The sequence below is a fragment of the Lolium rigidum genome, chromosome 1 (assembly GCF_022539505.1).
Source record: "Lolium rigidum isolate FL_2022 chromosome 1, APGP_CSIRO_Lrig_0.1, whole genome shotgun sequence".
NCBI lineage: Eukaryota > Viridiplantae > Streptophyta > Magnoliopsida > Poales > Poaceae > Lolium > Lolium rigidum.
The window spans coordinates 359,027,599-359,040,941 of record NC_061508.1 but is presented as its reverse complement, the minus strand read 5'-3'; positions in this window follow the sequence as shown (position 1 = coordinate 359,040,941).

The following is a 13,343-nucleotide window of genomic DNA, read 5'->3' as shown; positions in this document are numbered from 1 at the left end:
TATTGCAAAGGTGAATGATGGAATTTTAAAGGTAGCACTCAAGCAATTTACTTTGGAATGGCTGGAAAATACCATGTAGTAGGTAGGTATGGTGGACACAAATGGCATAGTGTTGGCTCAAGTATTTGGATGCATGAGAAGTATTCCCTCTCGATACAAGGTTTAGGCTAGCAAGGTTGTTTGAGGCAAACACAAGGATGAACTAGTACATCAAAACTCACATAAAAGACATATTACAAGCATTATAAGACTATACATTGTCTTCCTTGTTGTTCAAACACCTTACTAGAAATTATCTAGACCTTAGAGAGACCAATTATGCAAACCAAATTTTAGCATGCTCTATGTATTCTTCACTAATAGGTGCAAAGTATATGATGCAAGAGCTTAAACATGAGCACAACCATTGCCAAGTATCACATTACCCAAGACATTATAGCAATTACTACATGTATCATTTTCCAATTCCAACCATATAACAATTTAACGAAGAGGAAACTTCGCCATGAATATTATGAGCTAAGAACACATGTGTTCATATGAACCAGCGGAGCGTGTCTCTCTCCCACACAAGCATGATGTAATCCAATTTATTCAAACAAAAACAAAAACAAAAGCAAACAAACAGACGCTCCAAGTAAAGTACATAAGATGTGGCCGAATAAAAATGTAGTTTCAAGAGAAGGAACCTGATAATTTGTCGATGAAGAAGGGGATGCCTTGGGCATCCCCAAGCTTAGACGCTTGAGTCTTCTTGATATATGCAGGGATGAACCACCGGGGCATCCCCAAGCTTAGACTTTTCACTCTTCTTGATCATAGTATATCATCCTCCTCTCTTGACCCTTGAAAACTTCCTCCACACCAAACTCGAAACAACTCATTAGAGGGTTAGTGGACAATAAAAATTAACATGTTCAGAGGTGACACAATCATTCTTAACACTTCTGGACATTGCATAATGCTACTGGACATTAATGGATCAAAGAAATTCATCCAACATAGCGAAAGAGGCAATGCGAAATAAAAGGCAGAATCTGTCAAAACAGAACAGTTCGTATTGACGAATTTTAAAATGGCACCAGACTTGCTCAAATGAAAATGCTCAAATTGAATGAAAGTTGCGTACATATCTGAGGATCATGCACGTAAATTGGCATAATTTTCTGAGCTTCCTGCAGGGCAGTGGGCTCAGATTCGTGACAGCAAAGAAATCTGGAACTGCGCAGTAATCCAAATCTAGTACTTACTTTTCTATCAAAGACTTTACTTGGCACAACAAAACACAAAACTAAGATAAGGAGAGGTTGCTACAGTAGTAAACAACTTCCAAGACACAAATATAAAACAAAGTACTGTAGCAAAATAACACATGGGTTATCTCCCAAGAAGTTCTTTTCTTTATAGCCATTAAGATGGGCTCAGCAGTTTTAATGATGCACTCGCAAAAGATAGTATGTGAAGCAAAAGAGAGCATCAAGAGGCAAATTCAAAACACATTTAAGTCTAACATGCTTCCTATGCATAGGAATCTTGTAAATAAACAAGTTCATGAGGAGCAAAGTAACAAGCATAGGAAGATAAAACAAGTATAGCTTCAAAAATTTCAAGCACATAGAGAGGCATTTTAGTAACATGAAAATTTCTACAACCATATTTTCCTCTCTCATAATAACTTTCAGTAGCATCATGAGCAAACTCAACAATATAATTATCAAATGAAACATTCTTATCATGAGTCTCATGCATAAAATTATTACTACTCCCAACATAAGCATAATCAGTTTTATTAGTTGTAGTGGGAGCAAATTCAACAAAGTAGCTATCATTATTATTCTCATCAAGTGTAGGAGGCATAGTATAATCACAACAAAATTTACTCTCAGCAGTAGGTGGCATCAAAAGACCACTATCATTATAATCATCGGAAATAGGAGGCAAAGTATCATCAAAGAAAATTTTCTCCTCAATGCTTGGGGGACTAAAAATATCATGAAAACCAGACTTCCCCAAGCTTAGAACTTTCTATATCATTATCAACAATGGTGTTCGAAACGTTCATACTAATATTACTACCAGACATGCAAATAAGATTTCATAGGTTTTTTAATTTTCGCATCAAACAATCCATGTTTTAAATCAGGAAATAGAACAAGAAGCTCATTGTTGTCCATTATGCCAAACTAGTGTAAACAAGAAACAAAAAGTTGCAATTGCAGGATCTAAAGGAAATAGCTTTGAGCACACACACGACGGCGCCGGAAAAATACTTTACCTGAGACCGTAGTATGAGAGCCTTTTTACCTTTCCTCCCCGGCAACGGCGCCTGTAAAAGTGCTTGATGTCTACGGGAGCTTCTATTCTTGTAGACAAGTGTTGGGCCTCCAAGAGCAGAGGTTTGTAGAACAAGCAGCAAGTTTCCCTTAAGTGGATACCCAAGGTTTATCGAACTCGGGGAGGAAGAGGTCAAAGATATCCCTCTCATGCAACCCCGCAACCACAAAGCAAGAAGTCTCTTGTGTCCCCAACACACCTAATAGGTGCACTAGTTCGGCGAAGAGATAGTGAAATACAGGTGGTATAAATAAGTATGAGCAGTAGCAACGGTGCCGTAAAAGTGCTTGGCGTGTAGTTGATGGTGGTGGTATTGCAGCAGTAGTAACGCAAGTAAAACGAAGAAACTAAGCAACAGTAGATAGTAACTCGAGTAACAGCATTTAGGAACAAGGCCTAGGGATTACACTTTCACTAGTGGACACTCTCAACATTGATCACATAACGTAATAGATAAATGCATACTCTACACTTTTGTTGGATGATGAACACATTGCGTAGGATTACACGAACCCTCAATGCCGGAGTTAACAAGCTCCACAATAATGCTCATGTTTTAGTAACCTTTAGTGTAAGATAGATCAACGCTACTAAACCAAGTACTAGCATAGCATGCACACCTGTCACCTTCATGCATATGTAGGAGGAATAGATCACATCAATATATCATAGCAATAGTTAACTCCATAATCTACAAGAGATCATGATCATAGCATAAACCAAGTACTAACACGGTGCACGCACTGTCACCTTTGCACACATGCAGGAGGAATAAAACTACTTTAATAACACATCACTAGAGTAGCACATAGATAAATTGTGATACAACATGCTGCAATCATAAAGAGATATAAATAAGCACCTCACTATGCCATTCAATGAGTAAGTATTCTCGTGAAATATGGCCTAAGAGACCCACACGGTGCACACACTCGTCACCTTTACACACGTGGGACGAGGAGTCTCCTGGAGATCACATAAGTAAAACTCACTTGACTAGCATAATGACATCTAGATTACAAGCATCATCATATGAATCTCAATCATGTAAGGCAGCTCATGAGATTATTGTATTGAACTACATAGGAGAGAGATGAACCACATAGCTACCGGTACAGCCCCGAGCCTCGATGGAGAACTACTCCCTCCTCATGGGAGCAGCAGCCGGTGATGAAGATGGCGGTAGAGATGGCAGCGGTGTCGATGGAGAAGCCTTCCGGGGCACTTCCCCGCTCCGGCAGGGTGCCGGAACAGAGATCCCTGTCCCCCGCATCTTGGCTTCGCGATGGCGGCGGCTCGGCGAGGTTTCCGTGGGTTTCGTCAATTGGTATCGGGTTTTCTGATCCGGGGGCTTTATATAGGCGAAGAGGCGGCGTGCGAGAGGGCCGACAGGGGGGCCACACCATAGGGCGGCGCGGCCCCTCTCGGCCGCGCCGGCCTAGGGTTTGGTGGCCCCGTGGCCCCCTCCGGTCCTTCCGGGTGTTCTGGATGCTTCCGATGAAAATAGGAACTTTGGCGTTGATTTCGTCCGATTCCGAGAATATTTCGTTACTAGGATTTCTGAAACCAAAAACAGCAGAAAACGAGAACCGGCACTTCGGCATCTTGTTAATAGGTTAGTTCCGGAAAATGCACGAATATGACATAAAGTGTGCATAAAACATGTAGATAACATCAATAATGTGGCATGGAACACAAGAAATTATCGATACGTTGGAGACGTATCGGTTGGCAACAAGCCTTAATGTGTTTATGTTGGCTATTTTAGCAAAGATGCTCGTCCTACGCAGCATTCTTGAAATAACACACCTATATGAGTCCGATTGTTAAACGTCGCAATCTATGAGATTTGGGTGATCTCTAGTAAACTCATGAAGAGACCATGAAGTATGACGCATATGCTTCACCCGCGGGGTAGGCTACCGGCAGCCATGTACCGGTCATGACTTTGAGTGAAACCTCGTTCACGCAAAACTTGCGATTCAAGGCTTAGTCCATTGTTCAAGTGCGAGTGGATGTAGCTTAAGGTTCTAGGCGGAAGTTCAACTTAGCAGTCTCCGCTGAAACACCTGGTATATAAACAAGCAGCGAGTATTGGTAAATCTCTAAATGGGGATTTGAGATCTCGGTGGGGGATTGTTGAAATATTGGGCCCACTTTTAGTGGCCCAAATTAGATTTCAGTTTTTCCTATAAATCTCAAAGCCCACATAGTGGCAGCCTTATGAGTTTGAGCCCAAGTTGGTGGCAGCTCACTAGGGAGTGGCAAGAGGTGGGAAGTTTAGTCCCACATGGAAAGTTGGGAGGAAGTTAGACCACCTTATAAGGTGGGTTGTTCCACCACTAGTAAGTGAGTGAGAATAGGAGTGCTACACGCGCGCTCCTCCTCCTCCTCGCTCGCTCGTCTCGACACGACACGACACGACACGTCACGACGCGCGCGCCGCGCTCGTGGTGAGTGGATTGAGCCTCGAGCCGAGACTTTCCTTACTTTTTGCAGCTCAGGAAAACGAATAGAGTCCTAGACGGACGCGTCGCAGTTAGTCGGTTCGGGTCGCTCCCGGATCGTGGGCTATCTGAGTAACCGACTCGAAACGCTCGTGCGACGTGGGTGTGGCCCACGTTGCCTAGGGTTTCCCGAGCCTATATAATCTCCCTGCCCGGCTACCGCAGAAACATATCTAATACACGAGTTAGGGTTTCCACCTCTCTCTGCTTGCGCCGCCATCGTAGCCTACTCCATCCCGCGCGCCGACGTGCATCGGCGAACGGGAGAGCAGGTCTCCGGAACCGCTCGTCCTTGCGATCCTGTACGGGAGAGGGCGAATTAGGTTTTTGGGAAGCGCTCGCGCGACCGCTCAAGCTCTTCATCACGGGTCGCCTTCCGTCCAAGTCGGGCGGTGCCGCCTACCGTCGTCTTCAACGCCATCTACTTCGACCCGTCGTCCCCATCGTCAACAACGTTGTCATCAACAACGTTATCGCCGCGACATCATCTCGCTACACCTCCACCGCCACCTCCACCAGATCGGTACGTGCGACATATCTCGATCTGTTTAGCGATGGATGTTGTACTGTTTGCCATGCTACTGTTCATGTTGATCACTACATCTAGTATGTTCGAGTTTCACATGTTAGTAGTTACTGTCGTCATGCTTAATATTCTGGAATTAATCATGGAAATTCTGCCTAATTATCCAACAGTAGTAACTCCTCCTCCAAAACATTATAGGATCATCTTCTAGGAAGGTTCCGCCGGCGAATGTAACAGTGCTTTGCCTGGAGTTTGCTGGATCAGAGGTATTCGGTCGTGCGCACCCATGCGTTTATTCCGACCGTTTGGTTCTGGAGGGAGCGGCGCGAAGCTCTTTTTCTGTGTTGACATCAAGTGACTATGGATCCATGATAAAAGTCGGAAGAAGAGAATTTCATGAAGGCCGAAGGGGAGGACTAGCTAAGGGAGGTTCAAGTCTCCGCGCTGTTGAGGGGCTTGCTTGGTGTCCGGGCTTCACAACTAGCGGTATGAAAGTGGGGGCGACAACACATGTGAAGCGCGGAGTCCTACCTTTCGAGTGAAAATCCAAGGTCCGGCCTTAACCGGTTGTGCCTCGGCAGGTGACCTTGGTGAAGGCATTGTTTTGAGAGTGGGGACTATCTTCAGGGTGAAAACCTAAGATCTTTGATCGGGCGACGACGGTGTTGGAGCACTGTTCCCTTCTTGGAGGCGTCATTTTTTGGAGAGTCTGCAATTCAGGTGTTGTCATGGTGGTGGATGTATTGCTGTTGTTAGGTCCGTGATGCTGTAGCGGGACTTTTGTTTTTTAGTTTTCTTTTCATTTTTTTGGCTGTGGGCATCCGTAGTGCCATTAGGGTGGTGCGTTGTTGCAGAGGCTTGGTGTAATTGGTATCTCTCGATATTAATATATTCCCTTTATCGAAGAGAAAAAACGAGTCGTGTGTTCAGTGGCGAAGCGTGAACACAACATAAGGTGGGGCTAATTCATAAGAAACGCAAAATAAACATGAAAAAGGTCCAAATCATCAAAAAGAAAAAATGAACAAAATCTATATTACCATGACACATATTTCGTGTTAAAGAAAACATGAGATACGGTTCACGGTTAACATATACCTGAGCTTTTTTTGCGGGCAATAATTGAGCATTGTGGACAAGTAGTTTTTTGTTGCTCCAAAGGAAAGAGCAAGGCTAATGGTAATGACCAAGAGGACTGCATCTTCTGATCTTTCCCCACATCTACCTAAATAAATTTGCAACAATACATAAAAACTATGTAACTTGGGCGGCCATCAATTACTCCAAATCCTCAATGAAAACAATTAGAAAAATTACTTATCTAACCTAGGCAGGGGAGGATGCCTCATCCGACTGGGCGTTGGGCGACTGGGCACCATGGCGGTGGTCTGCAGCGGTGCAGACAGCTAACCAAGGGTGGAGCAACAACGGTATGGCGTGCCGACGTCGGCTGGGATCGTTGATCACGACACCAAGAACGAGAAAAGAGGAATTGAGGAGGAGGGATGAGCGACGATGGAAGAATGTCGAGAACGAGGAATCGAGGAAGACCTAGCGATGAGGTGGATGCATCCTGGCAGACTGGGCGAGGACGTCTCTGTCTGATCGGCTTTGCTTGATCACTCTGTTTGGTCAGATTAGGGAAAATGGGTTTGGTCACGAGTGTTGCGTACATACTAAAAGAAAATTTGCACTTTGGAGGGGTGGATGGGGGGAGGGAGGTTCGGTGTCGTGGCCCATTTTTGCCTCTAGTATGTTTTGCCCATAATCGTGTTATCCACTCGACATAGTACGGATTATTCATCTTATCCATGATATTCTCTCGAGCTGTCTTTGCCGATATATCTATATGTAGGAGTTAAAAAAAAATGTGAGTTGAACCGTTGTAATCGGACTGTATGCTATTTGGTTAAAATCAAATAACCGACAAAAAATTAAGCGAATCATACTAGCGCTACAGGTGACTTATAGTTATTTTTCTGTTCGGTGGAGCATACAAATAGATCCTTTTTATAGTGGCAGCAAGTTAGGAGGTGGCGTCTTGGCTCATAGATGTGCATATGCACCTATTATAAAAAAATAAAAAAAATAAAAATGTCAAAAATCCTGAAATAAAATGATATTCTATGTTCGTACAAAAAATTTCGTGGCAAAACAACATTTTATGTAGCATGTATAAAAATGACAAAAAAATGTCCTGTACGTAGTCGTGTTGGAGCATCAAAATTTATCTTTTTTACACGAGACACAAAAAATATTTTTTTCCCGAAAACTTATGTGCGAACATAGAATGTCTACATATACATGCAAAATTTTAGGGAGTGGCGTTTTGACACCCGGGAGCATATGCTCCCGGTTTTTAAACTTCATTTTAAATGCTTTTTTAAAATATTGAAAAATTTGAACACAAAATTTAGTGGATACATCTTGAAATTCTACACGTTCAAAAAGTTGTTTCACATAAAACCGACATTTTGAGTGCCATCCGTAAAAAAGACAAATTTTTGTTTAAAAAAAGGTTGTGTACGAGATGTTTTATTTGTCTTTTTTACACAAGTCACAAAAAATGTCGGTTTTTCGCAATACTTGATGTGCGCACGTAAAATGTTGATGCATACGCGAGAAATTTTTTGTTTGATTTTTTTGAACATTTCAAAATGTTTTTCCGGTGGCAGGAGCATATGCTCCCACGTGCCGAATTGAATTTCCGAAAATTTTACTTTTAAATTTTTGACATTTTATAATGTGTTCTCATACAATGAGTTCATATGCATCCGTGAGCTGAGTTAGATTTGTCCAGTAACTATTATCGTTAAGAGAGTAAAACAAAGTTAGTAGTATGACACAAAAGTGTGATGTTAAAGGTGGAAACCTTCCAGCGCGTGCCTGATTACCTTTCGACGGGAGAACCTCAAAGATGGCAACGTGTAACAGTGGATGCGACCGGCGTTAATCGATCGTGGATTTGAGTCTCGAGGCCAGGAGTATACGTTTCTATCATCGTATCGTGCAACTTCGGCTTCGTGGAATATTACTCCTCCTGTTGTGAGGTCACGATGAATTGTTCGTTCTTTTTTTTGACTTGGATGGGACGGAAAGCTCATTGATCGAACCACAAAGAGAGCCGTCGTTCTCCGTCTTCACTTCAGTTGCACAGCACCCAGGGAAAAGGGAATTGTCTTGCCGGTACACGGTCCAGGTCGAGCAGCTAGACCAAATCGGAGTACGAAGTTTTAAGGAGCACCATGCCGTATTTATACGGTCTCTACGTTTCGAGACGCACGCAACCCAGAGACCACCAACCGAAACAAGAAATGATGGTGACTTGTCTAAATTTAAATGTATCTATACACTAGATACATCTAAATTTAAATAAACTTGCGATATCTTTTTATGAATAGAGTTAGTACCAATAAAATCTTGAGCGTGTCATTCATATCGGCATTGGCCAACTTTAGCTTGGGTTTTTGCATTGAGTATACCGTATACGGTGTATCTATACAAGCTGAGTGAAATAACTTAGAAATAGAAGTAATATAAATTTAATTCTAATTCAATGTCTTCTAAGTTTGATCAATGTTATAGATAAAAATATATAATTTATGATACCAAATGAATATTAGTAGATTTACCATTAAATATATTTTTATAACATATTTGTATTTTTTAAATATTTTTATTTTTATTTTAGTTAAATAATTCCTACTCATAGGTGTAGTTACATTACGTCTCTTATACTACCATACGGATGTATATGATACTTTATTGGTTTGAGCATGTTTACAAACTATATTAAAATACTTCAAACCAAACTTGGTGAAAAATTTGTAACTAAACCCACAATCTATACTCCCTCCGATCCAAAATGAATGTCGGAGTTTTATTTCACTTATACGTAAAAAGTGGGTATGTGTAAAAAAAAATGTAATATCTAAGTAGTACTCCCTCCTTTCCAAATTAGAATGCATGTAGTTCTTAGTCAAAGTTCAAAAAATTTAAAGTTTGAGCAACTATATATACGTAAAATATCAACATCTACAATTTGAATGCACATAATATGAAAATATATTTCATGATGGTTCTAAAAATATTAATTTAGGAATATAAGTGTTGACATTTTTTATATAGTTGGTCAAAATTTGAGAAGTTAGACTTTATTCAAATATTATAGACATTCTATTTTGGGATAGAGGGAGTATATATAGTACTACCAAAATATTTTTATATATTCCATACTACACATACATAATTTCTGATATAATAAATACTATCTAGATTGCGTGAAATACATGTGGATGTAACTACAATCAGGTGTTACCCTTTTCCTTTTTTTTTTTGTATTGTAGTATATTGCTGCCATAGAACCATCACCAGTGCTACAAAGTCAGCAACAAAGTAACTTCAGATGTTTATTAGTAACAGAGACATCCATATCTCCATGGAGTAGATACTAATTCTTGTTACAAGTCAGCAGTGAAGCTATTATCAGGTATACCATCACAGTTTGGTGCCAAAAACATGCCAATGAAATTATGAAAATGTACCTCTTGAATGTGGTCGGATCGGGAGACGCTATCAGCAGCCAGCAGCATACGCTTGGAAATTAAGCCACGGGACTGACACGCCCAGCCCACCTGTTTTCGTCTCTGCTTCGTCTTCAAGTGCTCGCAGTTGCAGAGATCGGACGACGCGAGAAAATGCCGGCATGAACTGACGGACGCACTGGCCGCGCCACATGCGCGCCATGCTGGACTGAGATGAAGTGGCCGGGGCCCATGGTATACGTGGATTCCTGAGCCTTTTGGCATTAGTGGCGCCAAGTGCGGATTTCGCGCGGCAGTTTACATCCGCTTCGTCCTTTTCTTTCTTTTTCTTCTGATGAAGGAATAGAGCCAACAAGTGTACTTCGTCCGTCCCACCAAAATTATGTCAACTTTATCAAAATTCAGATAATTAGTTAGATACATCTAAATTTTGATAAAGTTCAGACATTTTTGGTGGAACGGAAGTAGTATAAACGATAGAAATGCAAACTCTTCGTACAAATTTGAGCTAGTAGAATTATTGTGTACATTTACTTCATCGTCCAATAGCTGAACTAGGTGGTGGGATTGTACGTGTAGTCCACCGTTCAAACGAGCGAGGCTCATTTTCTGCCTTTGGGAAATGATTAGTGGCGTACAACGTCACAGAGGAACTCATGAGTCATGACACTATTTTTTGAGAACCCGGCCTCGGTGCACAAACTTCAATTCGAGCCAATCACAAATCTACGATGTTGTAGAAGGTGTGGTATATTTAGGCTTGGCCTAAGTGAAAATTATTCGCTTTGCTAGCCATTTAAGGACGTATTTGGATGACTGACCTCCTACAGAAGCGGGAATGATCAAATTATGCCGTATATCAGTAACAAATATGAGAACAAGTTGAATGCCCACCTTATTTTCAAATGATGATACGTGGTCAGAGTTTGGAAGGAAGCCCTTTATTTTTTTTTTTGAAACAAGGGCAAAAGCTTTGCCATTCATTGATTAAGAAAGGAGTTTACAAGAAAGTAAAAGTTTTAGACATAATACAAGTTTTACTCTCGCGGCATCAAATTACACAAATTTTTAGCACCCGCTAAAACCCAAAGCGTAGCTTCTTTTTTGATCCTCTCGAAGACGACTTGCGAAGGGGCGCGCTTGTTCTTGAAAACTCTATCGTTTCTCTCATTCCAAATCTCCCAAATGATGAGCATGGCAAGAGACGCCATACCCTTGCGGTTTTGCCCCGTAGATATCATGGTCCACCACTCCGGGAAGGAGAGACCCGCCCAATTATTGGCATGAGAAGCCGGAATGTCGAACCCTTCTTTGGCCTTGTCCCATAGACGCAAGGTGAAGCGGCAATGGACTAGAAGGTGATCGACCGACTCCGTGCATTGGTTGCACAAAGGGCAAACCCCACAATTTGGCCACCCCCGTTTTGTCAAGCGGTCGGCTGTCCAAATTCTATTTTGGAAAGCAAGCCAAGTGAAAAACTTAATCTTTGGGGGCGCCCACATCTTCCACATCGATTTGTATAGGCTTGAGAAGGTGGAACCAAGAAATTGCAAGTCGTAGGCGGACTTTGTCGAATAGTGCCCACTCTCGGTGAGTTTCCAAGAGATGTCGTCGTCAATGTTGTCATTGAGGTGGAAATTTTGTATGAGACCCCATAGCTCCACAAATTGGGAAAGATGCTCCAAAGAAAAGCCATCCCCCAAACCAACTTTGTGAACCCAAGCATTGTTTTGTAGAGCATGCGCCACCTTCCAATTCTTGCGCTTGGAAGAGGCATAGATAAGAGGAGCGATCTCAATTGGCTTTCTCCCATCAAGCCAAGGAGCATACCAAAAAGGAGTCTTCATCCCATTGCCCACCGTAATGGTCGTGGCGGCATAGAAAATGTCCATATCTTGCTCCGAACAAGGGTTGCCGGAGCCCACCCAAATCTTGTTGGGGTCTTTCCACTCCAACCAAGGCCATCTAAGACGAAGGGCCGTAGCGAACTTGTCCATATGAATGATTCCAAGGCCACCAAGTTTCTTAGGGCGACAAACTATCTCCCAATTGACCTTGCATTTTGCCCCCGTGGTGTGGTCACTAGCCGACCAAAGGAAAGCTCTCTCAATCTTGTTGATAAAAGCTATGGTACCCGCCGGTATGGAGAGTGGTGTCAAGAAGTATGTGGCTTGGGAGGCGATGACGGATTTGACCAAAGCGGTACGGCCGGCTGCAGTAATATATTTCCCATTCCAAGTGGGGAGCTTCCCGGCACATTTGTCCTCAAGGTGTTGTATGTCTTTCCTTCTTATGCCTCTAACCGTTAGAGGAAGCCCAAGATATCGTAGTGGAAAAGACTCTCTCTTAGCCGGGATGTGAAGAAGGATGTCGTCGAGATTATGGTTAGCACATCTTATAGACACGACGGAGCTTTTGTGGAAATTCGTGCAAAGGCCGGTGACCTCTCCGAAGTCGTGAAGAATATGAGCGAGATTTTGGACATCCTCCTTCAAAGGCGCAACAAAAATCGCCGCATCATCCGCATAAAGAGAGGTGCGGAGGATGGGGCCTCTCCCCCGAAGCTTGTGTAGGATACCAAGGCTCGTGGCCCTCTCCAAAATTTGAGCAAGAGTATCAATGGCGAGGACAAAAAGAAGCGGGGAGAGGGGGTCTCCTTGGCGTAGCCCCCGACCATGGCGAATGGGGCAACCGGCCACACCATTAAGGAGCACCCGCGACGAGGCGGTGTATAGAAGTGCAACAATCCAGTTTCGGAAACGGGCTGGGAAGCCCCTCTTCACAAGGAGATCAAGAAGGTATCCCCAACGGATAGAGTCAAAAGCCTTCCGGATATCAAGCTTGAAAAGAAGAGCCGGGGTCTTGTTCTTGTGAAATCTCGTAGCTAGATTTTTGACATAGAGAAAATTGTCATGAATGCTTCTCTTCTTGATGAAAGCGCTTTGCACGTTTGAAACAAGCTCATCCATGTGAGGCCCCAACCGGTTGGCAAGCAACTTCGCAACAATCTTGGCAATGGCATGAATCAAGCTAATAGGCCGGTAGTCGGATACCTCTTCGGCGCCATCCTTCTTTGGCAACAAGGCGATGTTCGCGGAATTTAACCAATGAAAATTTTCCACATGTAGGTTCCCAAAAAGTTGGACAACATTCAAAACGTCGACTCTTATTGTCTCCCAACATTTCTTAAAAAGAGCCCGGTGAAGCCATCCGGCCCGGGGCTTTGTCGCCGGGCAAGTGAGAGATGGCCATCTTGACCTCTTCCTCGGTGAAGGGGTCACCAAGCGAGTGTAAATCCGTAGGGGGGAAAACGAAATCCGCCCAATTGAAGTCATGGCTACTAGGGTCCCCTCTATCCATAGACGCTTTGAAGTGATCATAGATGATTTTCTCTTTTTCCTCATGTCCAGTAACCCAACCATTGTTTCGCTT